Here is a 12,429-nt window from a genome sequence, read left to right on the forward strand (position 1 = left end):
ACACTGAAAAACCGCATTTCTTATGATATTGTCAGTCTTATCTGCCAACATCCCCACAGGGAGGGAAATCCTTTAACAAGCAGGATAGGAAAAGCAAATTCTCCAAGTTGAGTTAGTCGAAACAGAACGTGTTAATCCAATGATTTTAGGGGACATGTATAAGGTTGCCCAGTCATTGTGAAACAACAGATGAGATACAGGAGAGGAAACTGCAAAAGGTTTATATTCTTGTCGGAATAAGATATACTAATAACTCAATGATTTTGATTGAATTAAGCATATAGTTATTACTAAGATTGAAAGACTTATTCAACATCCCTGATTACCTTCGTTATGGGCCCCTAATATTCATTATATCACAATGAGAAAGGCCACATGCAAGTAATCAGTAGCTGAGTAACAGGAAGTCTAGATCATTGTACTTTGGGAAAAGGATAAAGAAGGAGCTGAAGATGAATTTCATGTATAGATAAAAGATGAGATCATAAGACGGTTTGGGGTCTTACTTTTATGATTGGTTAGGTAGGTACATGGCAGTGATCAGTAAGGGCTAATTATTTTCCACTATTGAGGCTACATTTTCCTGAGCACTCTACCAAATGGTCTGTGAATGATGAATTTTTCCCAATCTGGCTGGTAGGAACAGCACTGCTTTGGGCTCTGTGTGAATGTACCTTCCAATCTGTTAGCATAGTATATATGGCATCTTTTTATTGTATATGTCCTCTTTAATTTCTATCAAAAAAGCTTTATATACATTTATTGTTGGATTTATTCCTTGAGACCTTATTTTTTTATATTCTCTGTGATATCTTTTAAATTTAATTTCTAAATGTTTGTTGCTGGATAAAAATGGAGTTAATTTTTTTATATTGATTTTGCATCCAGTAATCTTTGTTTAAAGATTCTGATGATTTATCTGTAAGTTCTTTTGAGTTTTATATGACATCGGCATATGCTGAGAGTTTTATTTCTTCATCCATTTTTTAATATCTTTTATTTCTTCTAATACTTAAATGCTTTGGCTGGGACCTTCAGTACAATGTTAAATAAAAATATGAATAGTATTTGTTCCTGGTCTCTAAGGGAAAGCTTTGTAGAGCTTTTCATCTGAATGACGACATTCTCTTTTATCCCAAAATTGTTAAGAAGTTTTTGTTTTGTTCTGTTTAATAATGAACCCATGATGAATTTTATGAAATTATTTTACTGTATTTATTGAGACAAGTACATGGTTTTGTAATTGGGTGGCTTACATGAACTGATTTTCTATTGTAAATCAACTTTGCATGTCTGAGATAAACCAACTTGGTCATGATGTAATATTCTTAATACATTGCAGGATTTACTTAGCTAATATTTGGATTGGGATTTTTGCATGTAAGTTCATGAGTGAATTGACCCATCATTGTCTTTCCCATTCTATCCTCAAATTTTAACATCAATGTTATACTGGCATCATAAAATGAGTTAGAGAGTATTTCTTATTTTAATATCCTTTGGAAGAATTTATGTAATAATGCAAATATTTGTTCCCTCAATGTTTAGTTAGAATTCAGTGCTGAAGCCACCTTTATCTTGTGTTTTCATTTTGGGAAGAATTTTGCAAAAAATGATGTAATTTCCTTAACCATTTTTAGAGCAATCTGGATTTTCTATTTCTTTTTCGGTTAGTTTTAAGATACATTGTCTTAGGAATTTGTCAATTTTATTTAAATTTCCAATTTATTGGAATAAAGTTGTTTTTAATATCTTACCTTTTTTTATATCCACAACAGTGCAGCTATACCTCGTTTTTATTCCTAATATTCCTAATATTGACTACTTCTGCTTTTGCTTACTTTTATCAGTCTCATCAGAGGTTTATCAATTTTATTAATCTTCACAAAGAGCCATAATTTGGTTCTTTTGATTCTCTCTCATATATATTTTTCTCTGGTTTTTTAAAAAATAATTTATGCTGCTCTCTTTATTTACTTTTAGTTTATCTCTTTTTAGATGATTGCTTAGCATTCATTCTGAACTTTTGTTCTTTTCTAATATCCTAGAAATGGAAACTTAAGTACTAATTTAGTCTTGTCAAATAAGTTTTGATGTGTAGCGCTTTCATTATCATTTTTTCTAAATATTTTATAATAGTTATGATTTCATCTGACTCATGGGTTATTTAGAGGCGATTTTCTTTCAAACATTTTTTTCTAGTTATCTTTTTGTTTTGATTTTTAACAAAATTTCACCATATACAAAGAAAATGACCCACATGCCTCAGTTCTTTGAACTTTTTTGAGACCACTTTTGAACCAGAATATGGTCTGTTATACAATATGTTTTGTGTATGCTTCAAAAACTTTTTAAGTTCACAGTTGGTGGGTATAGTGTTCTATATATGTCCATTGATTGACTTTTATTAATTATGTTTTTCAAATCACCAATATCATGTTAATTTTATTTCATCAGCTGTTCCTTTAGCTGTGAGAGCAATATATTAAACTCCCCCATTATTATTGTGATTTATTTTTCCTGTTTTTTCCTCAATTTTTTGATTGCCTATTTTGGGGCTTTGATGGTAGGTGCATACAGGTTTAAAACTATTATAACTTTTTGAGTCATTGAATCTATTAACATTTTCTGGTGACCATTTTAATCTTTTTTAATGCGTTTGCTATTATATTTATTTAGAGTGACATTAGTACCTTACTACCTTCCTTTTGCTTAGATTTTTAACTAGTATATATTGTTTTGTAAAAATCATTTTACTTCCAAATATTCTGAATCTTTAGGTTTCAAAGTTATCTCTTATAAACAGCTCTGGGCTTTTTGCTTTTTGTTTCTTTCACCCCACGAGGCTAAAAATTTTATATCGAATGCAACCTAATTGCCAAATGCCATAGCAATGAAAGTAGGCTCTAGAACTCTACTTTCCTATCTGGATCCCAGCTTTTACTCAGTGCTGAGACTCCCTTTTAATTTTACCAGTTCATTAATGCTTCTTAAGAATATGTATTTATTTAGGATTATTAACTGGTTTTGTTACTGGTGAGAGAGTCTGCATTGTGTGAATAGAGGTCTCAGTCCTGGGATTCCCCACAAAAAGATTTACGTGAGGACCAGAGCTCAGAATAAAGACGCCAGAAGGAAAGCAGCAAGCACAAAGCAGTTTATTAAAGTGAAAGTACGCTCTCCAGGTGAAAGAGCAGGCAGATTCCACAAGGTGGAACTGGCCCTGGGTTGTTTTGAGATTGGATATTGTCTCTGGGCTGGCAGGAGCTGTGACATACAGTGAGGTGGTCTCTAATGGAGGGCGCTTCCAATCATTTGGGGGACTCCTCCCACAGGTTGGGAGAGGAAGTTTTTGACCCTACAAAGTTTGTACCAGAACTGTCATGGCAACCTTCGTGGGGGGACTGTAACCACAATGCAAATGCATTATACTGAGTCTAAGTGTTACCCTGGGGCAGAGATGGAAGAGACCAGAGCATGCCCCATGCCTGTGGCTCTTGATCAGCCAACCCAGAGGTCTTGGAAGCCACAAGGTCAGGATGTTGTACTTCCAGGCTTTTAAAGTGTAGCTCATTTATCACCATCCTACCATCCCTATCATTCCCCTTCAAGGCCTTGGGACTCTGCCTTGGGGAGTTCCTTCCACTCCTCATGTCTAACTTTTACCTAACAGTTTCAGCAGAGGGATGATTCAGATAGCTTGCCATATTATAACAAATTAAAATGCAAAATAGTAAAATTTTAATCCATTATTAAATCCAAAATTAAAATCTACCATTTTAAAATTTATAACTCATGAGTTATAAGATGTGATAATTTATATGTTAAATAATTATGTTATTGCTTATTGACGGCCTTTTAATTTTTCTCCAGTTTTTTATTAAGATTTACTTTACATACAATAAAATTTACCCATTGTAGTGTATAGTTTGTGGGTTTTGACAACTACACAGTTTTGTATTTTTTGGTGTATTTTTTTTGTGTGACCACCACCATCATAAAGATATATAACAGTTCCAGCACCCCAAAATACTCCTCTTGTCCCTTTGTAACCAACTCCTTGTCCTACCTCAAACTCATGGCAACCATTGACCTGTTTTCTATACCTGTATTTTCAATTTTTTCAGAATTTCATATAAATTAGATCATCCAGTATGCATCTTTTTAAGTCTGGCTTCTTCTTACTTCACATAATGCAGTTGAGGTTTGTCTGTGTTGTGTGTAATCATTTTTACTCCCAAATAGTATCGTGTTGTACAGATATACCACTGTTTATCCAATCACCAGTGAAAGGATATTTGGGGAGTTCCAGTTTTGAGAAATTGCAAATAAAGCTGTTATAAACTTTTGTATGCATATTTTTATGTAAGTAAGACTTTCATCCTTGAAGTGGGAGTGCTGAATTGTATTATAAGGGAATACTTAACTTTCTAAGTACTGTTAAACTGTTTTCCAAAGAAGCTATGACATTTTGCAGTCCCACCAGCCATATATGAGAGTTTTGGTTGCTCAATACGATCATCAGCACTTGGTATTTATTGTCAGTGCCTTTGTGGTTTTTTTTTTTTAAGTTCTTATTTAAATTCCAGTTAGTTAACATACAGTGTAATATTAGTTTTAGGTGTACAGCATAGTGATTCCACACTTCAGTACAACACCCCGTGCTCATGACAAGTGCATTCCTTAATTCCTATCACCTATTTCACCAATCCCCCCACCCACCTCCTTTCTGGTAACCATCAGCTTGTTCTCTATAGTTAAGAGTCTATTTCATGGTTTGCCTCTGTCTCTCTAGTTAAGAGTCTGTTTCATGGTTTGCCTCTGTCTCTCTTATTTTTTCCCTTTGCTTTGTTTGTATTGTTTCTTAAATTCTATATAGGAGTGAAACCATATGGTATTTGTCTTTGACTTATTTCGCTTAGCATAATACTCTCTAGTTCTATCCATGTCATTGCAAATGGCAAGATTTCATTCTTTTTTATGACTGAGTAATATTCCATTGTATATATATACCACTTCTTCTTTATCCATTCATCAATCTATGGACACTTGGGGTGTTTCCATAATTTGGCTATTGTAGATAATGCTGCTATAAACATCGGGGTGCATGTATTCTTTAGGTAAATACCTAGTAGTGTAATTGCTGAATTGTAGAGTAGTTCTATTTTTAGCTTTATGAGGAGCCTCCATACTGTTTTTCAGAGTGGCTGTGCCAGTTTGTATTTCTACCAAGAGTGCAAGAGGGTTCCCCTTTCTCCATATCCTCATCAACACTTATTTCTTGTGTTGTTGATTTTAGCCATTCTAAAATTTCATAGGTGTGAGGTGGTATCTCATTGTAGTTTTGGTTTCTATTTCCCTGATGATGAGTTTTTTTTCATCTTTTCATGTATCTGTTGGCCATCTGTATGTCTTCTTTGGAAAAATTTCTATTCATGTCTCCTGCTCATTTTTTAATTGGATTATTTATTTTGGGGGTATTGAGTTTTATAAGTTCTTTATAGATTTTGGATACTAACCCTTTATCAAATATGTCATTTACAAATATCTCCTGCCATTCCATAGGTTGCCTTTTAGTTTTGTTGATTGCTTCCTTTGCTGTGCAGAAGCATTTTATTTTGATGTCCCAATAGTTTATTTTTGCTTTTGTTTCCCTTGCCTCAGGAGACATATCTAGAAAGAAGTTGCTATGGCTGATGCCAAAGAAATTTCTTGTCAGTGCCTTTGACTTCAGCCACTGTAATAGGCATGTGATAGTATTTTATTATGGTTTTAATATGTATTTCCCTCATAAATGATGATGTTAAGCCTTTATCATGTAATTATTTGTCATATGAATATCTTCTTTGGTGAAGTGTCAACTTTAAAATTTTTCCCATTTTGTGTTGGGTTCATTTTCTTACTGAGTTTTGAGGGTCCTTTATATAACCTTGGTATAAGCCCTTATCAGATATGTGATTTGCAAATACTTTCTCCCACTCTGTGGCTTGCCTTCCCGAAAAGCAGAATTTAGTTCTGTTGAAGTCCAAATTATCAATTTTTCTTTTATGAATTATGGCTTTGGTGCCACAGCTAAAAAAATATTTGCCTAACTCAAAGTCACACAGATTTTCTCCTGTGTTTATTTCTAGAAGTGTTTTAGCTTTAGATTTCACATTTAGATACTGATTCATTTTGATTTCATTTTTGTTACCTGAGGTATAGCTTCTCCTTCCTTCCTTTCTTCCTTTGTTTCTCCCTCTCTCTCTGCATATGGATATCAAATGGTTTTGGCACCAATTGTTTCTGCATTGAATTGCACTTGCATCTTTTTTGAAAATCAGTTGTACATGGGAGTGTAGGTTTATTTCTGGAGTCTGATTCTCTTTCATTGTCCTACAAATCTGTTCGCTCACCAATATTGCATTGTCTGGTTTTATGGATCTTGCCATCAGGTGATATAAGTTCTCCAATTTTGTTCTTCTTTTTCAAAATTGTTTGCTTATTTTAGTTCCTTTGCCTTTCCATATAATTTTAAAAACTAAAAAACCTGCTGGGATTTTGATTGGAATTGCATTAAATTTGTCAATCTGGGGAGAATTGACTTCTTAATAATATTGAGTCATATAATCCATGAAAACAGTGTATCTTTCCAGGTATTTAGCTCTTCTTTTATTTTTTCATCAGTGTTTTGTAGTTTTTATCTCTTAGATCTTAAACATATTTTGTTAGTTATATGCCTAAGAATTCATGTTATTTAGTGTCTTAAGTATAAATAGTGCTGTTTTAAAATTTCAACTTCTAACTTTTCATTAATAGAGTATAAAATATGATTGATACATTTGTACATTGACCTTATATCCTGCCTGCTTGTTCAACTCATTTATTAGTTCTAGTAGCTTTTTTGTAGATTCTTTGGTATTTTCTATGCAGGCAATCTAGAACCTTCAGTATGGTGCTGAATAGAAGTGATGAGGGCAGATATCCTTGTTTTGTTCCCATCTTAGGGGGAAGGAAAGAGCTAGTCCTTTACCATTGTGTGATGTTAGCTATTTTTTTTTTTCTTAAATAGACATGCCTATTAAGTTAAGGAAGTTCCCTTCTATACCTAGATTACCGAGAGGTATTCTTTCTATCATGAATGGATATTGAATTTTGATTTGAATTTTGTTTGTCGGTTGGTTTTTCTGCACCTACTGAGAGGATCATAAGATTTTTTAGATTTTTAAATATGAATTACATTGACTGATTTTCAAATGTTTAGCCTGCCTTTCAGTCCCTTGATAAACCCCAATGTATTCATGATGTGTTATCCTTTTTATATAGCATTGAATTTGATTTGCTAAATTTTCTTAAGATTTTGCAGCTATGTTTATGTGGGATATTGGTGTGTAGTTATCTTTTCTTACACTGTCTGGATTTTGGATTTAGGGTAATGCAGGCCTCAGAGATGAGTTCGGAAGTATTCCATTGTCTTAAACTGTTTTGGGAGAGTTTGTGTAGAATTGGTATTTCTTTCTTAAATGTTTGTACAGTTTAATGGTAAAGACTTTGGGGCCAGGAGTTTTCTTTGTGGAAAGTTCTGTTAAACTATAAATTTAATTAATAGATGCGAGGCTATTCTGGTTACATTTTTTTCTTGAGTCAGATTTGAGTGTGTCTTTTAAGGAATTTGTTTATTTCATGTAAGTTTTTGAAACTAGTGGCATGAGGGCGCCTGGGTGGCTCAGTTGGTTAAGCGACTGCCTTCGGCTCAGGTCATGATCCTGGAGTCCCTGGATCGAGTCCCGCATTGGGCTCCCTGCTCGGTAGGGAGCCTGCTTCTCCCTCTGACCCTCCCCCCTCTCATGTGCTCTCTGTCTCTCTCATTCTCTCTGTCTCAGATAAATAAATAAAATCTTTAAAAAAAAAAGAAAAAAGAAAAAAAGAAACTAGTGGCATGATACTGTTTTTTATATTTTCTTATTATCTTTTTAATGTGTGTAGGAAATGTAATGATGTTCTTTCACATATTCCTGATATTAGTAACTTAGTAAATCGTGTCTTTTCCCTCTCTGTTTTTTTTCTTGATCAATCTAGTTAGAGGTTTATCAACTTTATACATCTTTTCAGAAATCTAGCATTTGGCTTTAGTGATTTTCTCCGTTTTTTTATTTTCAATTTTTATCAATTTCTGCTCTATTCTTTATCATTTCCTTTCTTATGCTTGTTTGGGTTTTATTTGTCTTTTCATTTGTCAGTTAATTCAAGTTGGTTAATAATGTTGTTCATGTTTTTTATATCCTTACTGATTTCATGACTTATTCTTTTGATTACTGAGAGAGTTTTGTTGAAATCTTTGTCTGTAATTGTGAATTTGCTTATTACTGCTTTCAGTTCTGTTTTTGCTTCATATACTTTGAAGCTCTGTTATTAGGTGCATAAACATTTGAGATATTTTTTGATGAATTCACCTTTTTGTAATTGTAAGATGACCCTCTTTATTCATGGTAATATTCTTTACTTTGAATGTTATTTGGACTATTACTAATATAGTCACTGTTGTCTTCTTCTGATTAGTGTTAGCATGGCATATCTTTTTTTATTGTTGAGACTTTATTTCTTAGAGCAGTTTTAGGTTCACAGGAAAAATGAGGAGAAAGTACAGAGATTATCCATATACTTTCTGCCCCCCACATATGGACAGCTTACCCCATTATCAGCATCACCCACCAGAGTGATGCATTTGTTGCAATTAATGAGCCCACACAGACACATCGCCATACCCAACATCCATAGTTTACATTATAGTCCACTCTTGGTGTTGTACATTCAATGGGTTTGTACAAATATATAATGACATGTATCCATCATTATGATGTCATACCTAGCATATGTATGGGGGGATACACATGCTCAGTATTTCACTGCCCCCCAAATCCTCTGTTTCACCTATTCATTCCTTTCTGCCTCCAATCCCTGACAGCCACTGATCATTTTACTAGCTCCATAGTTTTGCCTTTTCCACAATGTCTTATAGTTTGAATCATATATATCTTTTTCATCCTTTTAATTTTTTGTGTCTTTACATTTAAAATGGGTTTCTTATAGGCAGCATATAGATGAGTACTGTTTTTTTATCCAATCTATCAATTTCTGCTTTTTAATTAGGGTGTTTATATCATTTGCAATAACGTCTATCTGTGGATCTTTTCATACCCTGTGTACAGGCCTTTGCTGGCACCATGGGAGAGTAGACAGTGCCGAAACTTTTGCTGAAGTATTCTTCAATAGCAACATTTTACAGCATAAAAAAAGGTCTGAGGCAGTAGTGGAGTCATTGTGCTTTCTAGTGATCTGTCATACTGGCTTTAGGAAGCAAGTTCTTCTAGGAGTAAATAGTCTTCTAGGGTTCTTGGAAACATTTTGTGGTGAGGAGGAGGTGGAAGGCCAAACTGTAGGAGGGAGGGAGGATGTAGTTTTTCAAAAGTGTAATCCTGAACTTCTTTCCGATTAGAGTGATTGAGGTTCAGGTTATTAAAATGAAAAAGTAAAAGAGACATGACTGTGTTTGTTCCCTTGTAGGACTCACAGAACATTTATCTAAATTTTGATAACAAAAATATCATTATGGTTTGAGTACAGTTTTAACTTGTGACTTTTACTAATAAAATATAAATTACATTTGTACCATTAAATAATTTTTTATAATATAGTTTTCTATGGATCCATTATTGTCTGTTGTATAGATATACCATGTATATCTATGTATATAACAGTTTCTCTCTGATGGGCATTTTAGACATTTTTCCTATTTAACAACAACTAGAGAAAATCCCTGCTATCCATGGTGATGACCATATTTTGTTAAAAGCTATTTACTTATTTATTTATTGAGAGCACAAGCAGGGGGAGGGGCAGGTAGAGAGAGAGGGAGAGAATCTCAAGCACACTCCCTGCTGAGCATGGAGCCTGACACGGGGCTCAATGCCATGACCTTGAGATCACGACCTGAGCCAAAATCAAGAATCGGCCACTCAACCGACTAAGCCACCCAGGTGCCCCAATGACCCTATTTTTATATGCATTCAGGATTATTTCTTTAGGCTAACTTTCTAGAAGTAAAAGCTAAAGCTTCTGAAATATTTATTGAATACAGGTTAATTTTATCTGAATGTAAGAAGTCAAAAGAAACCAATGAAATTTAGTGGAAGAACTGTAGAGATAGGCCTTAGAAATTTTGTAGGTTTGGCTCTATAACTTACTTGACAGTAGGTAGAGTTTCCTTTTTTAAAATACATGATCCTGGGCTCATAACCCTTCTGTGTTCTTTTTCAAATTCTCTTTATCATAAATGAGTTTCTCTTTTTCTGATTAACTCTTAACCCTTGGTCATCGGGCTTTGAAACTTGTCTTGTTGTTCTTACTTTATACTTTGTATTCTCTTGTCCTGTGGTAAAGAATATTGGAAACTACAGAAACCAAAACACAGGCCTGCTAATGGCATAGACACTTCAGGAGTAAAGGTTTGGATCACCCATCAGTCAGAGACATACAGTCAGCAGAGGTGTTTGCTGAGGGCAGAGAGAGGATGAAATGGGAAGTTAAGGAAGGGAGCTCTAAGTTCCCCTAGGATCCCATGACCAATGGCAGAATTTAGAACCAAAGCAGTGATGCTTATTTTCTGTATATTCTTTTCATTTTCCCCTTTCGTATTCCTCTCTATATAAGATAAATTAATAATAGTGAACTCTATAGCTTGGTATTTAAGTTACAGATTTATCAAGGAAAGAATATAACTACAAAGGAACAAGCCTCACCCAGAGATGGACAAATTGAAGGTTTTATGTCTTCACTTTTAGTGAGAGAGTAGGAATATCTTTGGTTAGGCGGAAGCATACTATTATTTTTGGTCAGAAGTTAACGTAGGTAAAAGAAATGAGCTGGAAGCTGAATCAACAATAGTGTATACACAGCTACATTGTTTGCTGTCAACTTTGCATTATTCCCGATTCTAAGGAATTGCATTTCCCAGAATCCCCTTTTCTGATGTGCTGATCTCACGCGAGGTACTCATGTAAGATTTGGAAGGCAGGATGAAAAGGTCATTATTCTAAGGAGGTGTGGTGGCCAGATGTAGTGACTTTGCAGATCTTCCCATAAGCTTCTCTTTGAGGTCATGGTGACCTGATATGGCAGATTTATAGAACTCACTATGAGCAACCATTTCATAGCTGTTAACAACCAGATGTGGCTTCTCAGACTTCTCTCAAAGCTCTAACTTCTCTACTGTGTTCTAGGTCTTTGGGCTGAAGTCATTAGTAACTGAGTCTGTGATTCTTTGGTTGCAGTCTCCAGACCTTCCCTCCTCCAGCACCTTCCACACTTGTGGAAGCCCTGATTCCTATATTAAATCACTTTTATTATGGTAATGTGCAGTGGTTCTGTGTTTCCTGATTTTTTTTTGGATTGCTGCATATACTAAAATTCAATTATTCAGTGGATTACTTATGCAGAAATGGGCAGATTAAAGCTGTAGAATCAGCAATCCATAAACAAGTCTTAATAGGTGAAAGAATTTAGTATACAGCAAAGCTACCAATTCAAACCATAAAATAAAGACAATATCATTTAATAAATGGTAATAGGATATTTGGTTAACTATTTGGAAAAAATAATAACAGACATTTAATAGTTTTCATCAGAATGAACTTTCAGTAAATTAAAGAATTAAATAAAAAAATTGAAGCTGGCAGAAATTAGGAATAATTACTTGTCTTTGGGGAAAGAAATGTTTGTATAGCACCAAAGCAAAGGAAAATACATGAAGGAAAAGACTAATAAGTTTAACAACATAAAATTTTAAAATTTAAAGGTCAAAACTACATTAATAAAAATGAAAGGAAATTTGAAAACTTCTCCTGAAAAAATTTAAACATATATATAAAGGATTATAGCTTTACAAATAAATAACCTAATGGGTAAGTGGCATTAATTATCAATTTAGAAAGAAAGAAACATGGCTAAAAAATTCCTTAACATAATAGGGAGTATAAGAAATAAAAATCAAAATAGTAATATCTGATTTTTTTTGCCTCTTAAGCAAGGCTTTTATAAAGATAGTACATATTACTAACAAGGATGTGGTTAAATGCTGGTAGTAGAATTTTAAACTGATACAAATTTGGTGTCAATAAAAGGGCTATTATTGGTGATTAGTAAAAAGAACTTTTAAATAATCATGTAGTTTGATTCTCTAATTATTCTTCTAGGATTTTATATCAGTGAAATAACTTTATGCAAACATATTTATGCACTAAGAAAGTAATCAAATAGTATTTGTAATAGAAAAAAATGGAAACATACTAAATGATTAGCATTAAGACACTGGTTAAATACCTATGAATTACTGCATGATAAAATACTATGCAACAATTATAATGCTGTCAAATAATAAATAATATTTAATGA

Source organism: Leptonychotes weddellii, chromosome 12 (genome assembly GCF_054177405.1).
Source record: "Leptonychotes weddellii isolate Sample4059 chromosome 12, ASM5417740v2, whole genome shotgun sequence".
Classification (NCBI taxonomy): Eukaryota; Metazoa; Chordata; class Mammalia; order Carnivora; family Phocidae; genus Leptonychotes; species Leptonychotes weddellii.